Source organism: Pocillopora verrucosa, chromosome 8 (assembly GCF_036669915.1).
Source record: "Pocillopora verrucosa isolate sample1 chromosome 8, ASM3666991v2, whole genome shotgun sequence".
NCBI lineage: Eukaryota > Metazoa > Cnidaria > Anthozoa > Scleractinia > Pocilloporidae > Pocillopora > Pocillopora verrucosa.
In genome coordinates this window covers 14,967,997-14,987,346 of record NC_089319.1, presented here as the reverse complement: position 1 = coordinate 14,987,346, position 19,350 = coordinate 14,967,997, and positions in this window count along the sequence as shown.

The following is a 19,350-nucleotide window of genomic DNA, read 5'->3' as shown; positions in this document are numbered from 1 at the left end:
GCACATAGTTTATCAGTCTATAGCAATGTATGCCTTTTTGTATGGTTTTACTGGTTTGGTTTCCAGCTTGTCTACACTTTCAGTTGGGACAGATGTTGTTGGAGTGCATAAGTACTTCTTTGCAACAAGAGCCAATGATGGAAACTCATACACTGTATTAATATTAACTTCACTAAGTGGGGGGATTCTCACTGGCATGTATCGAAGGCTCTTTCTGGTAGAGTGAAACTTCTGCCTCACAGATATCCTCATTTGACTTTGCTTTTTGTACGTTGATTATATAGACATCTGCAAACAAGGTAGACATTGCAGTTGGTTTAACAGCATCAGCCACTGCAGTAGTCACAGCATCATGCTCAGTGTGCTCTTGGGTTGCAACCAGATGGAACTCCTTAGCAACAACCAGCTATCAAATAAATCCACACAGTTCAGTGTGATTTGTCTGTATGATAACAGGGTCTAAGTGTGAAGAAATTTCTTATTGTGGCAATTCTTTTGGATCATTTAATGTAAATCAGTTCTTCTTCACTTTTGACAAGCAAGCAATAGGACCACAGTACACAGAGTACTCGTAACTCTGTCATGCTTATTCTTTGCAAACAATGAAATACTTTTTAAAAATAAATCAAAAATGAAATGAGACTTACCTGAAGTCGAAGTTTGATTGGGATTCTACCAATTCAAGTCATCCATAAAATAAGTCAATTGAGAGAAGCACTTCCCTCCCAAGTGATCAGTCTTGTAAGCCATGGGTGTGCTAATCAGGTACCCAGTAGCACAAGAAGCCACGGTGGGTGTATGAGTGTACACAAATTGCACATTGTTCTCACAAACAGTACCACTATTGAAGCTGTTATCACACGTCAAAGGTGATTGAGATAGTGAATCTGCTGTGTTAGCCTTTCCTGAAATATGTTGAATATTACTAGACAAGGGATCAAACATGCTCGAAAGAGGTTTGTTGTCCGTCAGTAGTGAACGAGTGAACTTTATTTATAACAGGGTGGCACATTCAGCGATGAGGCAGTCGTCCATAGGGGTGCTGAATATACCTAAAATCATCACAATATTATAATCAATTACAATACACACTTGTAGTCTAAAAACTTGTGGTCTAAGAGAAACTAAAAAAAAAAGCTGCAATATTTATAATCGGATTCTAATAAACACTCGTAGGCTAAGAACTTATAATAAAAAAAAGCTAACAAATACGCATGTAGAACTGATCTATGTTACAAGATAGAAAATATTTAAACATTGGCACTTTGTAAAATTGTGCTTTCTCACTAGTCACTCAAAAGCCTTCAAAGAGGCTGCCTTTTTGTATATCTCAGGTAACGAGGGATATAAAATTGCTCCAGAGTATCTAAAAGTTCTCTTCCTAAGGCTTAGTCTTGAAGGATGAATGTCGTCATGTCTTTGTGCATTGCAACTATGGAAACTATGGTTTCTTCTGAAATAATCCAAAGATACTGCAGCACTAAATTATCGAGACATTTGGAGACCAAAATAGACCTGTTCCTTTTCTTGATAGTTTCTAACTTAGACCATCCTAGTATCTTGAGAGCTTGACTGGTGCTATCTCGTAGGGTTTTCATTAACTTTTGAAGTAGAAGGGCGCTGCCCTGTGAGTAGACAGGTACCTTATAAAATTGAGGACTCAAGGCCTGAACTTCAAGGGGGGTCCAGGAACATGCTTTCCCTAGGAAAGTTTTAAAGTTAAGTCTTGGAGAAGCACATTTTCCTGCAATCTGGAAGAGAGATCTTGCAATGGTGTGTACTTAATCTAATTATAGTGGAAAAGAATGGTACTACATAGCTACATCAAAAGACTGTTGTTTTTCTCAGAACCTCCTTCCTTCTTACAGTTACAAGTTAACTTTAACTTATAAACAGATAAAGAGTGAAACTGACAGCACTTTTTTGTAGTTTATGAAAACTCAAAGTCAGAGCTGTAATCAGCCCCCTTAGCATCAAAATCTGGCAGCTCCAAGGCTTTGGAGGTTTTCTCTACTTTTTCCTCAACAGAATTGAATAACTGGGTGTCATCATTAGTTCCCTGTACACCCACATCAAGTACAATAACCTGAAAGAGCCACCTCTCCACTTCTTGCACATAGGCAAGGCCCTCATTTGTGTTGCAACAAGAAAGTGATTGCTTTTGACAGATGCGATGGATGCTGAAAAGATTCCTGTTTAGGTCTTTCAGCTTTGCTGCAACCCCACTGTTTTTCCCAGTCATCACTGATACCCCATTGGTGCAAAGGGCAATTAAATGATCCACTGGCAATTCAGTTATTTAGTTCTGTCAAAAGACAGTTGAAGATAGTTTCTGCATTCAGAGAATCATATTCTGCTAGCAAATCATTTGCACTCAGAAACTTGATTTCTTTCCTTACTGGAAGTTGCGTTCCAAAACTACACTAAATTTTCTTATTAATCCTTGACAGAAATAGCAGTCACCTCATTAATCAACAGCCTAAAGAACCCTGATTTCTTTGATTTATGTTTGATGGAACTCAATACAGTCCCAATGTGCAGGAATATTTCTCTTATGGCACCAGGCGACTTGTGGTTAAAGTATTGCATCTTATCTACACACACGACATGAAACAGCTTCAACAATGAAAAGGACTTAGCATTGGCCACTGCCTCTTTAGTGAGCCAGCACAAGGTAGCAAAGGCATTGAAAACAACATTGTTGCAAACAGCTTGCTTTTCTTCATATTGTGATTGAAACAGGGACACCCTTGGTTAATGTTCAATAGCAGCTTTGTGCATCTTTGTTGCTGCATGTTCCCGTAATGCCTCTTTCCAGTATCTTGTACCTGGGCCGCTGCTAAATACTGCAGCAATGTTCTGGGTATTAAGGGACTTGTGTTTTTGAACAAGAAAACAGAAAACGGCTTGGTTTTCTGAGAACAGCAACCACCAAATCCCTGAGGTTTTGCAGTATGCAAGATCTTTCTCTTCTAGCCAGTTGTGATGCATCCTTCTCTTCTCTGATAACTTTCGTCTGGCCTCTTCCTTTAAGAATGCTCTTAACAGCTTTAATGTTTGCAGTTATAGAAGTTATGGAGGTCGGCTGACTCCATTTGTTCTATTGGGGCAAACGTCACATCATCTGGTACTGCCTTTGCCACTTCAGATTTTGGCATGCTGGCTATTGCCGAGTTTTGTTTCTCAGGCTCGAGCAGAATCATCTGATAAGCATCTTTTACACTGACATTCATCTCTTTATTCTGAGATGTATTTCAGAAAAAAACAAGGCGTTTTATGAACAGTTTAAATAATGGAAAGCATTTCTCATTTTTCAAAAAAACCATTTCAATGGCTGTAATCCAATTAAAATTGGATTGAATATTATTTATTTCTTATTATTCGCAAATTGACATCTGAATATGATCAAATGTGCCTTACAACTATAACTACTTGTAATAATTACAATAAAGTATATTTAAGAATACCTAAAATTTACAATCTAAAATTAATCAATCTAACTATAACAGCCGAAAGCCTTCCTAAATATGTAAGTCTTTATTGTTTGTTTAAAAACCAAAAAGTTATCGATGTCTCTGACACTTGCAGGCAGACTGTTCCACAGCGTAGGGACAGCTATTTGGGATGATCTGTCACCCAGAGTTTTCTTTGTTTTTCCCATGGGCAACTGCAATGGTAGTTCTTCAGAAGATCAAAGCTGGTATTTACATTTCTCCTTTAATGGAACTAGATTGCAGATATAGGACGGTGCAAGTTGATATATTGCTTTAAACGTTAAAATTAGGATTTTAAACTTAATATGGTAGGCAACAGGTAGCCAATGCAAAGAAAATAAGAGGGGTATAATATAATTAAACCTTCGAGTTGAGCATACAAGCCAGGCAGCACTATTCTGAATGCATTGTAACTTACTCATGTGTACTGTGGGAACTTTATAAAGAAGACTATTGCAGTAATCTAAGCGGCCTATAATAATAGAGTGAAAAAGCATTTGTGTGGCATCATTGTTCAGGTACTTTCTGATCTGCCTTATATTGTAAATATGAAAAGACGCAGCTGTACATATCTTGTACAAACCATAATCCCAAGTTCCTAACTGAAGTCAAGGGAGCTATAATGCTCTCATTGACACTAAGACCATCAATGTTCACTTTAGCCACTTGCTTTCTGGTTCCTATAATCATGAACTCCATCTTATTATCATTCAGGCGTAGTTTATCCTTGATCATCCATGGTCGTATAGCCTGTATGCATTGCTCCATTGACTCAACTGTATCATTTTACGAAAAAGCCGAGTCAGCATTGAATGATAGATACAGCTGAGTATCGTCTGCATATTTGTGCGCTTGTGGTAGATAGTTCTTAATAACCTGAAAAAGCTTACTGGCATAGATGGTGAACAGCAATGGACCTGGGCATGATCCTTGAAGAACGCTGCAGTGCAAATTGAACTTCTCCAATAAATTTTGGTCAAAAGACACACGCTGTGATCTGTTGAGAAGGTAGGATGTAAACCCCTGCAATGCCGATCCCCCAACTCTAAAGCTTGTGCTGAGGTGATTCAATAACACTCCGTGGTCAACTGTGTCAAACGCAGCACTCATCAAGTAACACAAGAATGGTAACATGTTGAGAATCCAAGTCCATTAGGATGTCATTTTGCACTTTTAAAAGAGCACTCTCAGTGCTATGGCACTTACCATACGCTGACTGGACTGGAGGGTACAAGCCATGTGATGTCAAATTTTTACTAATAGGGAAGAGTTAATATGTAGTTGAGGTTGATAACTTTTTTCTTGACGATTCTTTTTTTAATTTCCTACTTTAAGTAGGCAGGTACTCTGTTCATAGTAGACGGGGGCTGGTACCCAGGACCTGGCTTCTACTAAAAACCCTGATCTTGTCAGACAAACATGATTGGATGTGGCCAGGCAGACCCACACTTGCCCACGCACTTGCTAAACTTAGAGAAAACTACTAACATGCTCTTTCTATGAGAGGTGTTTGTCAAGGGTGAACTCTAAGAAGCAAAAATTGCTCACCCCTTCAATGTCACTTCCATGAAGCTGGATCTTGAATGACGCTTTCTCAAGTTTCTGTTCAGTACCAAAGAGCATACATTTGGTCGTCATGATATAGAACAGGGTTGCTGTTTTTCACCCACTGATCAACTCTTTTGAGGTCTTCTTGGATTTCCGTCACGATGCAGTCTCACTCTGATTCAGTGGTATTTATGATGGTATCATCCGCATACACGATGTTGGATTGCAATAAGCACAGTGGAAGGTCGTTAATAAGTAGCATAGAGAGTACGGGGCCTAATAGTGAACCCTGAGGTACACCATAATCCAGGGGAGGGCTAGATGATAATTCCTTCCCAAATTTTACTCTCTGTTAGCAGGTGAAGAGATAGTACTGGAAACACTTATAGCTTGGGCCTCATACTCCATTATGCTCTAATTTATGGAGGAGAAAAATTGCCCACTAGCAATGGTTGTGAAGAACTCATTTAAGTTGGTTGCTGATAGGTTCTCAGTTTTGTTTGTTGTTTTTGATTTCCCTGGCTGGATCTGATTGACTGTTTTAAACATTTCTTTCAAGTCCTGTTCATCAGAGAGGCAAGTGGAACAACACTTGTTTTTCTCTTTATGGGGTTTGAGGTTTACTGCATTACATAACCATTTGCATCCACTTCAGTGAACCTTGTTATTTGTTTTGTGGCCTTTTTGTGGTAGTATTCTCTCTCTTGCATCAGGGTCTTTATTTTGGGTGTTAGCCACGGCAGTGACTTCCCACGCAATTTGATTAAAAAATTAATGACATTACAAATTGATTTAAGACAATTAAAAAATACTCAAAAATTATCATTAACTATCAAGATACTAGTTGCATATAAAATAAATTTTTTCAACTGTGTTTTGACCCATAGAGTTCAAGTATTCATTAAACTCTTTGGCCACTGCATCATCACTGTCACTAAGGCTTTTTCTTCGCAGATTTTCTGGGAAGACATGATCGTATCGTTCTCCAGATGCACCTTGGTTTATTGGGATTGTTTCTAATCTGGTTTTCAACATCTTTCCATTCAGCTAATCTCAATTCACAGTTACCTTCCCGCTTAAAATTCTTGTAGGCAGCCCAGTCCAGAGGATCGAAAGACTTCCTTGCGATCTTTCTCTAGTAATCTTTAGTTCTAATTAAGGAGCAGATCTCATCGGTGACACATGGGTTTGGTTGGCTTCGCAATTTAATTTTCTTAGTAGGCACATGGTAGTCTAGGAGTGGGTTGAACAATAGCTTGAACGCATTTAGCTTATTGTCTCTGTCCTCAAAACAATCGCTAGCTGACCATGGAGCGCAATTCAAATTGTCCAGAAAGGAGTCAGGGTCGAAATTTTTATAACTTTTATTAGTAACGTAAACTGGCCTGGAACGCTTTTTCTTTAACCCCAGCGAAATGAAGACCAGATTGTGATGGCTAAATGGAACAGGTACAACCTTTGCTTCTCTTATGAGACTTGTTCTTGAAGCGAGGATAACGTTGATTAAAGTCTCTGATGTGTCTGTTATCCTTATAGGCTGTTAATTACTTGGGTCAGATTGAAAATTGAACAAAATTTGTGACCATCAGAGATCCATGATCTTGGGGGCAAGTTACAATTTAGGTCTCTTGGGACGTAGACATCGGGGCTTAGTGATAATGCCGAGATAAGAGCATCGCTGAACTCAGCATCAAAATGATTTAAATCAGAGTGAGGCAGTCAATACACTGTGCAAATAACGATCAACTTGCAGCAGCCAACCTGTACTTGAAGCCACAGCTGGTGAAAGCCCATGGATGAAATGAAAGACAATGTGTCGCACCACAGGTTTGGGCACTACTGGTTTTGAAGATTCACCAGGAAAATAAAGTCCTTGGGGTCTACCAATTTTTTGAACTAGTTCATTCAGCAAGTTTTCTCTTGTACACGTGCTAGCTAGTCAACTGAAAGCAAAAAAATACACATGAGGATCGCCTATATCAGGTGTAACAAAAACAGACATGACAAAAAAAGCTAAACAAAAAAAATGCTGTATCTTAAATAAACAAAAAATGCTTGATTAAAAAACATCTGTTGATGAAGTGCAAAACACTCAGCCCCAGTGCGGAAATTAGAGCCTGAATTGAACAACGATAAACAAGCACAGAGCTTAACGCAACTATGAACAGTTCAGCACTCTACATGTACTTTTATTGTTCCTTTCTGCTAAGTTCTTCTCTTGTAGCAATGACACAAAGCTTATGGATTGGCTGGTCGTACTTGCCATTTTTTGTCTTGATTCGCACCTTTCTCACCAATCCGTCTTTTCCTGGGAAGACATCGGTACTCAGCACCAGCTCCCACTGTGAACGTTTGCAGTTTGGGTTGAGCTCAATTTCTTAACTCTTGACTTGAAAATATTTACATTATCAGAATAAAAACAGATCACCTATGGACTAATATAAATACACTGAAGATGATAAATTCAATAAATGCATTTATGAAAAGGAAAAATACTCAAGAATCACCAATAAATTTCTTAACTCTAGACTTAAAAATACTTACATTATCAGAATAACAAATATTGAAAGGTAATTGATTCCACATGTCAATTATTCGATGGAAAAAAACTATACATCAAGACATTAGTTCTGGCATATTTCTTCTTTAATGTTAAAAAGTCCTTTGACCTAAGTGAAAAGCGGTCTGCGTCAGAGTGGAAATCTAAAATTTTCACTGATGTCAATATTTATGTTGTCATTATTTACTTAGTTAGTAGTCTGCTCTTCTCCAGTGACATGAGGTTTAACTTCTTCAAACGAATGTCATAGGGATCATTGCTCTTTAAGATAAATTTAGTTGCTCTTCTCTGTACCCTTTCCAGCTTATCAATATTTCTTTTTGTATTGGGAGACCACACCACCGAACTGTATTCCAGGTTTGAGCGAACCAGTGAGCAATAAAGAGTTCACAAGGTCATAGGGTCATCTAGACCTTTACAAGTTCTTTTAATTAAGCCAAGCATTCTGTTGGCCTTGGATACATCGTAGTCAATGTATGGGTTCCATGATCTGGACATTTTATTTTTCTGAATGCTGTAATTTCTGAAAAGTTTTGCTAGATATCATGCAGAGAGGAAGGAAAAACCCATCTCTTGGCATTTCGGAGGTTGATTCATAAACTGGAACTGAAATCTGGCTACAATGTGGTACAGCATAACATGATCATTAAAACAGCTAATAAAATCCTGAGTAAACAAGGTAAGAGTGTTTGTTAGATTTTTTTACAAATTGTAGTGATTTATGTCAGTAAACGGTGGCGACAAGTAGACACACCATGTGTATTTCATGGTCACTAGCAAATAAATTTTGCCAGACTTTGAGTTCGTCTCAAGAACAACACAAATACCATAAAAACCCACTGATAAGCCAAACCCGCAGATAAGCCGCACCCTGAATTGAGCAGCTCAAATTTTGGAAAAAAAGTTTTTTGAAAGAAATCAAAAGAAATCCAAAGTCGAGTCTTGACAAGTCTTCTTCAGCCTCTGTTCATTGAACGTAAACTCACTATTAACATTTCAATGGAGAATGCTTAAGTCTTACCCATAGTTTTAGCACTGTAATGAAACGAGCATCGTTTCTACCAACTTTGACATATGACTGATCTTCTGGTATTTGTTGTCAGGAATTACTTCATTAAGCACAGTTTTACATAGATTTTTGCATTACAACAAGAAAGTGAGTGGAACTTTCGGAAAATGGAAAACTGGGACTGGAAGCACTATGATGTTTTAAGAGTTTACACAAATGGATAAACTGCATGAAACATTGCCCAGTGTAGCGGGGTCTTTATTTCTTTGTTCATCAGTAGTTGGAAAAAGACTATTTATTAAAATACAAAATGCATTTATTTATTTACACAATCTATAATAGTACCAGAAGGAACATTTGTCAAGAAGAATAATTTCTTTGCAGTTTAATATTAAATATAAAAAGGTCAATAACCGCCGGGTATTTTCATGCCAATTGAAAAGTTCTGGAATGAAACTCTGTAATTCAACCAGATTCAGTACAAGACTATTAGAAGCCATAGAAGTCCTCCTCATCATCACTGCTTCCAAACATAGTAGTGTCAGCATAGTACAGTTCATCATGGATTGGCTCTGCGTCATCCACATCCTCAAAGGGATCCTTACGAAGGATTTTTGAGTCATCATGGTTGGGATATCATCCCATGCTTGCTTAATTCAGTCGCAGATCACATTCAACTTAGCTTTGTGTGTACAGCCACTAGCAGTCAAGGTGTTTTCCCCAAAAATCATCCACTCCTGCCACTTGCTTCTTAAGTGATCTTTGAATGGCTTGTTGATGCAGACATCAAGAGGTTGGAGTAAACCTGTCATCCCTCCAGGAATAACTGTGCATTCCATGTTCTACGACTGCAGTGTCCTCCGGATTGGTGGTGACAGATGCAAATGAAATCAGTCCCATACAAGCATCAACTTTTGGCAACTTAAACCACCAACTCTGCTCCAAACCGTTTCCAACCAGTCTTTTGATAAATCTTCATTCATCCATCCTTTTTTGTGCGTGGAGAATTGATTACTGTTGAAGTTACTGGCTGTTGTGAACGCTGCAAACAGGTTTGCAGGGGAAGGGAAATTCCGTGCTGTGTGACGTTTTCCCATTGACATCGACATTCACAACACCTTTTTCAAAAGTTCCCACAGATAAACTGCACCCCCAGTTTCTAGCAACGATTTTTGGAAAAAAGATGCGGCTTATCTGCGGGTTTTTACGATACACAAGGAAATTTTTACAGTAACTTTATAACCATCCTTTTTTTCTTTTAAAAGGTTGAAGCTCAATAGATTCTGTCACATTGGTCATTGTTAAAACTGTCTGTTTTGATGCTACTTATTGACATAGGAAAAGTATGTCACAAAAATATTCACCAAAAATTAAGTATTTCTTTGCCAGCTTCAGTAATGACAAGGTATTAAGTTTAGATGATAAAACGAAGGATTATGCGACAGAAATACCAGAGGTCAAGTCTATTCATTACAGGAGGTCACATAACTTGGGTAATATTCGCGGTGAAAATTTACGTATTTGAGCGGTTGAACAGAAAAATTCATTTCTTGAAAAAAATATTTTCACAAAAAAAACTACACCACAATTATTAGGACGTACTGGGCTACAAAATATGAAAGTAGGAGTAAAAGCAAATTTTGGGTGACTTGCTGCTGTTTGTCTGATGCATGCTGAGTATAACCGCAAAGTTTGTAGTCCATGTACGCAAATCCATAGGTGTGTATTTCATAAAATGTAAAATTCGTTTTTAGGTATAAATACAGGCATATGCAGTAGCCTGTGAGTAGGTTCTTGGGAAGGGGGCAGGAGGGGGGAGCAGGGGAAAAGGAAAGAGGTTTTGCCATCTTAATTCAGTGCAATCTCTTTCCATTTTTTCCTATCTTCCCCACCCCCACCTTCACCCCCAGCACCCAAGAGAGCTTGCTTGCAGGTGACTAATGCAGTTGTACTTTAAAGCTCCCTGGTGATGTGTGCGTTAGTCACACTAATCGTGTAAGAGCAATTGATCTGGTTAACTTTATGATCTGCGCCGTTTCGTCTAATAAAACAGACTTCATCAGTGATTTTAACAAGATTGATGTAGGGAACTAGTTTTATGCTAAACATTACAGTACAATTTACATTCCAGCAAGTGTGTGAACAGCAAAACACCCAGGAGAAGTGCGTGTTGGATATAATGTAAAACCCGCATAAATTGTGCAAACTCTAATCTTTGGGCTCACTATTCAATACTTCAGCATTGGAACCACTTCCAGATGGTTATTTTGGATTTGTTTTCAGAAGTATTTGCAGCAGTACCAAACCTATTTTTTCCCATCAAAACCAAAATATTAATACAGTTGAACCCTGTTGTTGGATGCCAATAAACTTCCTTGAAGTTGAATATGAATGTATGCATTCAAATCTTGAAGCAAAATACGTAGGTAGAAGTTGAATGCAAATGGCATAGCAGCAAAGTAGATTATGTGTTAGAGCTCAATATGAAAATAAATGTAGCTTTGAGTACAAATATATTTCAGTGAAGTTGAATAAATATAGGTGTTGAATGTAAAGAGGAAAGATTGAAGTTGAACAAGAAAGTGTTGTTGAATGCAAATATATCTTGTTTAATATAATTATACGAGTTGTTGAATTTTGGAACAAATGGCCAACAATACCCGTCAAGGTGAAAAAAAATCTTGTGAAGTGCCTAAAAGCCTTTCTGGTGATCCTGTGTTCTGTGGATCCACCTTCTAACTGACTCTGCAGGTGGGGAAGGTGGTTGGTAAGTAATTGAAATATTTCATAAAAATAAGGCGACTCTTGTAATTTTACAACCATACTTCTATTTTTCCCCACGACCCACACCCACAACCTACGACCTCTACTGTAGCTCTGTCTTTTCTTCGTCCATGCCAAATTGTTGTTAGAGAAACAGCCAACGCTGCCATTACTATAAAAAGCATAGGTAGTGACAGTTTCAATAATGCCTTTCCCTTTGACTCGCACAGGCAGGATCGCATGCAAAATGACTGATTCCTGCTGCTTGGTGGCATGAGATGAGGCATTTTGAGGATAAGTGCAAGCATTGTTTACTGTGTTTTCACTCTCCTGCTTAATATGGTGAGAGTGGCATTCGTCCACATCCAAGGCACTTATTCTTTTCTCCCAAGAATACCCTCTTAAGTTCTGGTGTTTTCTTACTAAATAGTTCGCAATCATCCAGATCATGGGCATGATAATATATACTTTTGAAGGTTAAATACTTACACCTTTCAAAGATATAAAGTTTGCAAGACAATTTAATGTAAGACTTTGAATCTCGGATCATCCAGATACTGGAGTTAAACATTGTTTCATCAGATAATTAAGACTGGAGGAGGACATTCCATCACTTGCAAATGTACTCCAGTTACCAATCACTAACCGTTCTTGGCAAAGAACAATCTGTGGTAGAATTGAGGGGCTTTGCATGCATCTGAAGTGCTTCTCGCATACATGCTGCTTTTTAGACATGATTCATCGTTTTGCAAGACCAGCACCCAAAATAAGCATGATTACAAACACAGTGATGGATCTTATTTTTTTCACCCATGATCATCGAATTTCATGATGGAATTTTGATATTCAGAGTCCAGCAATGTTACAAGAATATGCAGCTGTTATTCATGCAAAAGGTGCACCTTTAGACACCTGCTTTGGATTTGTTGATGGAACAATCAGGCCCATATCTCGCCCTGGTCAACACCAAAGAGTTGTATACAATGGTCATAAACGTGTTCTTTCTCTGAAGTCTCTGTTGGTTGCCCTTCCAAATGGACTTATTGGAAGTATCTTTGGACCTGCTAATAAGTTATGTTGTCTAGTAGGCCATAAATAAGCTAACTCATTTGCTTTTAATTTGTTAACCTTCGAGTCAAATGTTTTTGAATTCAGAAGGAAGAAAACGCAATGTAAGCATGTTGGTGGACTCCAACCTTCTCCTAGAACTGGACAGAAATGCCTTTTCCCCGAGAGGCCAGCCCATGACTATTTATGGTGACCCTGCATATGCACTGTGAGTACGCCTGCAACGACCCTTTGGTCAGGAAACATCCCTACTGCTTTAAAGATCTCGGTAACTCGCTTCCCAATAGTGCCAGCACTAAACTGCATTTCATTGTCTTTTACAAAAAGGTGGTCCTAGTCTATGCCAGCAAATTGAGGTTGAATGTGTTTGACATAGATGGTGATCCATCAATGCAGCACCTTGTCCAGGACTATCTTTGCTGAACCCTGTTGGCACGTTGTCTTGTGGTGATCCACAAGCAACATCCATGTGTTTGTGGCCCAACAGAAGACAGCCTGTTCAAAGCACTGCACTAGGGCATTTTCGAGTGGTACAGGACGTCTTGCATTCTGAAGGAGGCAGGTGGTAAATAAAGAGTCCTGGATCTGCAAGAACTCCCTCTTGGAGTTGGACAATTCCTCCATTGTGGAACCCAAGATCTTAAAGCCCCCCATCACTAGCTCAGAATTCTCAAACTCTGTCATGCTCATCCAGAGTCACCTGTGTATATACCTGATGGTCGATTGGGCGGCAGTCCAGCAATGAACCGTCTAGTGGTAGTGCGGTAAGTGGTGCTGGAGTTGCCCGATGGCTTTCTGCTGAGTGTCAGTGAGCGTGTTGGCTCTGATGAACAAGTTCTTCTCCAAGTTTTTTTCAGCTTTGCAGATGAGATGTGGTTAGCCAAACAGGCTACTGACATAAATATTTCTTTTGCATTCTTATATCACGTAATTTAGAAGGCCAAGGGAGTTTTGCCCAGATCTCAGGATATATCTTGGGCACCTGAGAGTTACAGTTCTTTGGCCTGGGATATTTTCCTAGCAGTGCTTTTACTTTTTCTCCAGTCAATTTCTTGGAGACTGAGTCATTTATAATATCAGCTTGTTTTGAATTTGTATCAGGACTCACATTTGTATCCAGAGTGAACCCTTCAGCGATTTTAGCTAGGAGATTGTCTTCCTGCTCAGTAGTTTGGTGAGGTTTTCTCCTTTCCTGCTTCTATATAGTACTAATAGTAATGATAACTTTATTTATCCTGATTAAAGACTAGTCAGTCAATCAATAGTGATTGACTGGTATCAATTGGTGACCAATAAAAAAATACATAAAAGTCAATAAAAAATAAAAAGCATGCAGTTTACAATTGAGTAACAAAATCTATGTATTAAGAGATTTCTTAAAAGATAAAACGGTAAAAGAGAACGTTGCTGGGTCGAGCACATCGTTTATCTTCTTCTTGGTCACACTTCTCAGACGAATGTGACCGATTGAAGACAGTATTCTCGCGTTTAAAGTACCCCAAACACCTCATCGACTCTGCCACCAAAAATTTCGTTGACTCATAGGTTTGTGACCAGCAGCGACCATTATTACCAACTAAAGAGACGGATGACACAATTCGAGTGGTTCTACCATTTAAAGACCAAACCTCAGCAAATTTTGTGAAAGGACAACTCAAGGATCTGAGCCTAAAAGTGAACACCAACATCCAAGCATTGGAAATTCACTTCGCTACATTTGCCCTATACATTACAACCATGGTCTAACAAAGGTAGCGCAGTCTGCTTGTAAATTCTGAGAAAAATATTGCTACTAAGGAAATATTAAATCCTATTGAGCAATTTCGGTTTAGGGTAAACCCTAGATTGTATATTGGCTACATATTTGCTCAAGGTCAGACAATGATCGTTGTAATTTCCGGACTTTCCGGACAGAAAGCGGCTGCATGTGAAGGATGTGTTGAATAACTTAGCTACAACATTGCTGATGTATGGTGCAGCAGTTCTAATGACTTTGGGCGGAATGGTGTTTACACCTGTGGCCTTAGATATCTCCATGGTTCATAGAGCCTTGAAGACGTTGTTTCACTCATGGCACAAAAGATGAAGCTGTGACTGGGAACTGTTAAAGGGCTCACCTGTTGTAGCTCAAATGAATAGCTGTTGGATTTCTGACTAGCTAACAGGAAGAAAGCAATTGTTGTGAAAAACTCATTCAGTGAATTTGCGATGTCACGCTTGTCGATTAGCTCTTCACCATCAACCACTAACTTGTTGATCTCAGTGCGGTTTTTCTCGGAGGGCAAGACTTGACGTAATGTGTCCCAAAGGCCTTGGGCTTACCGCAGTTTTCCTTGAGCTTATTTCTAAAATAATTCTTCCTTGCTTTTCTGTTCATAGCGATGACTCTGTTTCAAAGGGATTTCTATTCATTCCAATCCAAGGATAGTTGTGACTTTTTTTCCCTCCTGTATACTTGATCGCGTGTTTTCATGAGTTTAAGAACAATACTGTCAAGCCAAGGGTGCGCCTGTCTTCGAATATGTTTCTTCTTTGGCAGAAAAAGTTGGTCAATCAAGGATTTCATTAGCAATTCCCAGGGTGAACACATGTTGTCAACGTCAGTAAAAGAGTTGATCATGCTCCATGGCACTCGCTTCAGATCTGCTATAAAACTGTTTACATTTTTTTTCTTTCCAGGAGCGCGTTGTTATGATCTAATGTTTGTTTGCATGCATCACTGAGCCATGAATGACACTGTAGATGGGATAATGGTCGTTAAAAGCGATTTTGATTGCATCTGCCTTCCTAAACAACCATTGAGATGATTAACACATCAGTAAGAGTGCATGTTGTTGAAGTCACATGGGTTGGTTCTCTAATCAATTGTTCAAGTTTGTTGGCCATGGTGCATTCCAGCAGCCTCTCTGTCTGCCTTGAGGTGCTATTAATGTCACAGTTGAGATCACCGATAACAATGACTTCTAAACTATTATTAGTCGCATGCTTCATGACATCGTTCAAATAATCAAAGACCTCAAGGGATTCGTGTGGAGCCCTGCATATGCATCCAATTAAATACTTCATTTTAGTCTGTCTGCAAGTATTTGAGTGATGTTGTCTGATAAATCATCACCTTCCTGTGATATTTCAGACTCAGACATTTTGTCTGTGCTGTCAGAGGCAGCGTTCAAGTAACTTGCTGACACTACTTCCTTGAGAAATGTAAGACTTTTTCCCATAGCCTCAAGTGTGGTATTCAATTCTGATTGCCCATTTGATTGTTGTTGGGGGGATGTTTGCATTGTTCCCAACAATTTTGCCATTAAAGCTTCAATCTTTGATCCAAATTGTGTTGAAGTATACCTCTGAAGTGATTTGTCTTCGTCCCACAAATTTTTAGTGGAGTCTTCAGCTGGCTTGTTTTTGTTTTCCAAGGTTGGTGTCTGTTTCGGTGGGAATGCCATCTTGGTTCTTCCTCAGCTTCTTCGAAATCGTCCTGTGATGGATGAGGTTGTTTCCTGTTTCTGGATTCCTGCCGGATAGATGCTGGAGACAGGGAAGTTTCTCCTTCTAGTACAAGATTCGAGTTTTCCTCCACAGCGCACTGTTGAGAGGAAATTCCTCCCCGAAGAACAAATTACCTCACTGCATAGAAGGGTTTGCTAGTTGCTCATGTATGGTTTGCCAGTCACATGCTCAATCTCACGTGATTCTGCAGTATCGATTGGTGAGGTAGAATTGACAGTGAATTCATAATTGAAACTGATTGTTTAGTTATATTATGACAATTCGGTATGGTGTTTAATATGTCATCTTTTAAATTTACTAGCTTGTAGTACCCGTGTAACTGTAATGAAGCAAGGATATGACTAACAGATACAAATGCTTCAAAATAGTGAATTTTAATTGGTATTTAGAAATCATGTATTAGTTCTATTACATGAACAGGAACCTATCAAATGTAAAATGTGCACTTCTTAAAGACTGTTTTTACTTAAGTGCTAATAAACCATCACATATTTTCTCTTAATGATGAACTTTTTTTTCATATGCCCATCAAACAGACAAGCAAATTTAACAAATAAGCATTGCACCTTTGAATCAGTGTTTGTGGCATGTGCACATATTGCTAGTGTGAACTACCTCCTAGGAGTGTGAATCCCCCATCGTACTCCCATAAGTTTTCTTGTAATCCACCATTTTTCAGCAGTAACGCAGTTGTACCTTAACAACACCTTTTCTACCCTCCAGGAATTTGACTTTGTAACGATGTTGCCTGGATGGCCGTAGAATAAACTAGATTTAACTATAGAAAGAAACTACACTTTATTTGGCCACCATGACACCCGGAAAGCATGGCCCACACAACTATCCATGATCCTTTGCACGTTTTCAATGTCCAAGAACTTCCGCAAATAATAATATAATAATAATTTACCAATTTATATAGCGCGTATTTACATGTGCTGATCAATAGCGCTTTACAATCATATGTTTAAAAGAAAACGAAAATACATTTCCGTGAGAATAAAATAAACTAAGTTACAAACTATAAAAAATACTTCTTAAAAAGATAGGTTTTAAGTCGAGATTTAAAACTGTTAAGTGATGTTGCTTGACGAAGCTCCACAGGTAGCTCATTCCAGAGTTTCGGAGCTGCTGCTGAGAATGATCTTGCTCCCAATGTTGTAAGCATCTTTCCCTTGGGATGGTCCAATAAGAGCTTACCAGTAGACCTAAGATTATATAATGAATTCGATTTTATACTAATAAGATCGCTAAGATAAGTTGGCGCTAGGCCATAAATACATTTGAAAGTCAAAAGTAAAATCTTATAGTCAATACGCAAAGAAACTGGCAGCCAGTGCAGCTCATAAAGCGCCGGTGTAATGTGAGAAAACTTTCCAAAGCCAAGAATAAGTCTTGCTGCTGCATTTTGTTCACGCTGTAATTTAGCGATCTGCACATTTGGTAAGCCAAACAATAAACCATTACAATAGTCAAGACGGCTGGTTATAAAAGCATGAGCCAAAGTAATTAAAGAATCTCTCGACAGCTATTTCTTAATACGTCTCAAGTCATGTTAATGATAAAATGCCGCATTACAAGCCTTGTTTATATGATCAGTCATGCTAAAGTTGCTGTCAAACCAGGATCCAAGATTTCTAACACATGGGCTTGGACTGATACGATTATTGCCCACAGTTATGGAACACGAATCTAATCGAATCTAATCGAAGCAAACACAACTTCCGGCAAACAATACTATCAATACATTACATCCTTTCCTTTCTTTAGAAACAAACAGATAACAGCAAAAGAAAATTATAAATCTGCATGAAAACTGTTCTGCTCGCATTGAGCCTATATTCCACACCCTTCTTGGACCTAACAGTCACCTCACTACCTTCCTTAGTCTGCACTGTGTATGGCTCACTCTCGAAATTTTCCATTTTTGTGTTCTTCAGTAAAACCAGATCCTCAGGCGCTACAGGGCTTTCGGTGGCACCTCGCTTGTTGTCAGCATGTTCCTTGTGGATCAACTTGTGATTCCAATTGCGTTGGTCCTTAACTCCGGATGAGCACAAACAAGAAACTCAACCAAACAGTTTTTTTAATCAAGTAAACAGATCAACCTCAACCAACTGACAAGAACGTCAACGCAACGTTTTTTCTGAAAACGCAATATTAAATATTAGCGGTATTGGCCACTACTTCATAAATAACATCACATCTCCCTTCTCATTAAAAAAAACTTGTTTGCAATGAAACAACCAAACAATCAGTCAGACGACGACAGTTCAAAGTCCTAAACAACGTCCTTAAACAAAGTCTCGTAGTCGTCCCGGTCTATGAATTATTCTACCAGATCTTGTTTGAATCACAGGTGGTCCTTCCACTGGCAAAGGGTTACTACTAGCTGACATGTTTGCTTGGGATTCCAAATCCAACTGTGGCGATGGTTCCTTGGTCTTAACCAAGTGTCTTCTATTTCTCCTGAATATAGTTCCTTGGAGATCTACCTCGTAGGAGCGAGGTGCTACTTGCTTGGCAACTGTCCCCTTTCTCCACTGCTTTTCTTTGTCTGACGGCAGCGGTTTTATGTGCACTGTGTCTCCAGATTGAAGCTTAGAAAGCTCTTTTGTTCCTTTGTTGTAAAACAGTGCTTGTTTCATCTTTCTTTCTTTGAGCTTGTCTTCTGTTCCCACCATGATCCTTGGTTGTAGCAATTTTCCTGCTGTAGGTAACAGTGTCTTTGTGCGTCGTCCAAACAATGTTTGTACTGGTGATGATCCAATACTGGTTGAAGGTGTGTTGCACTAGTCGAAAATGGCTAGGTATGGATCTTGTCCACTTGCCTTTGTTTTGGTTAGTAACTTCTTGGCTATCTTTACAGCATTTTCAATTTTGCCATTTGATTGTGGATAGTGTGGCGAGGACGTTGGGTGGTCAAAATGCCAAGCGGATGCAAATTCTTTGAATTGTCTGCAAGCAAACTGTGGGCCGTTGTCAGAATACAGAGTATCAGGTATGCCATGGCGTGCGAACTGATTCTTGAGAGACTTGATAACAGAACTTGAGTTGGTACTGGATAATTGGTTCAGTCCAAAATAATCTGACCAACGATGATGAACCACTCTGTGTTGTCAAAACCAAAAAGGTCTGTTGCAACGTGAGACCAAGGGCGTTTAGGTGGATCATGAGGTATGAGCATTTCTTTCTGCTGGTTTGTCTGATAAGTGTTGCATGTTTCACATTTAGAAACACAGTCCTTGATCTCGGCAGTCATGCCTGGTCAAAACAGGACATCTCTTGCTTTATTTAAACAGCTTGCAATACCAAGGTGGCTTGAGTGTACCTGCGTTATCATGTGGGGCCTGAAGGCTATAGGTACAATGACTCGATGGATGCTGAGCTCTTCTTTG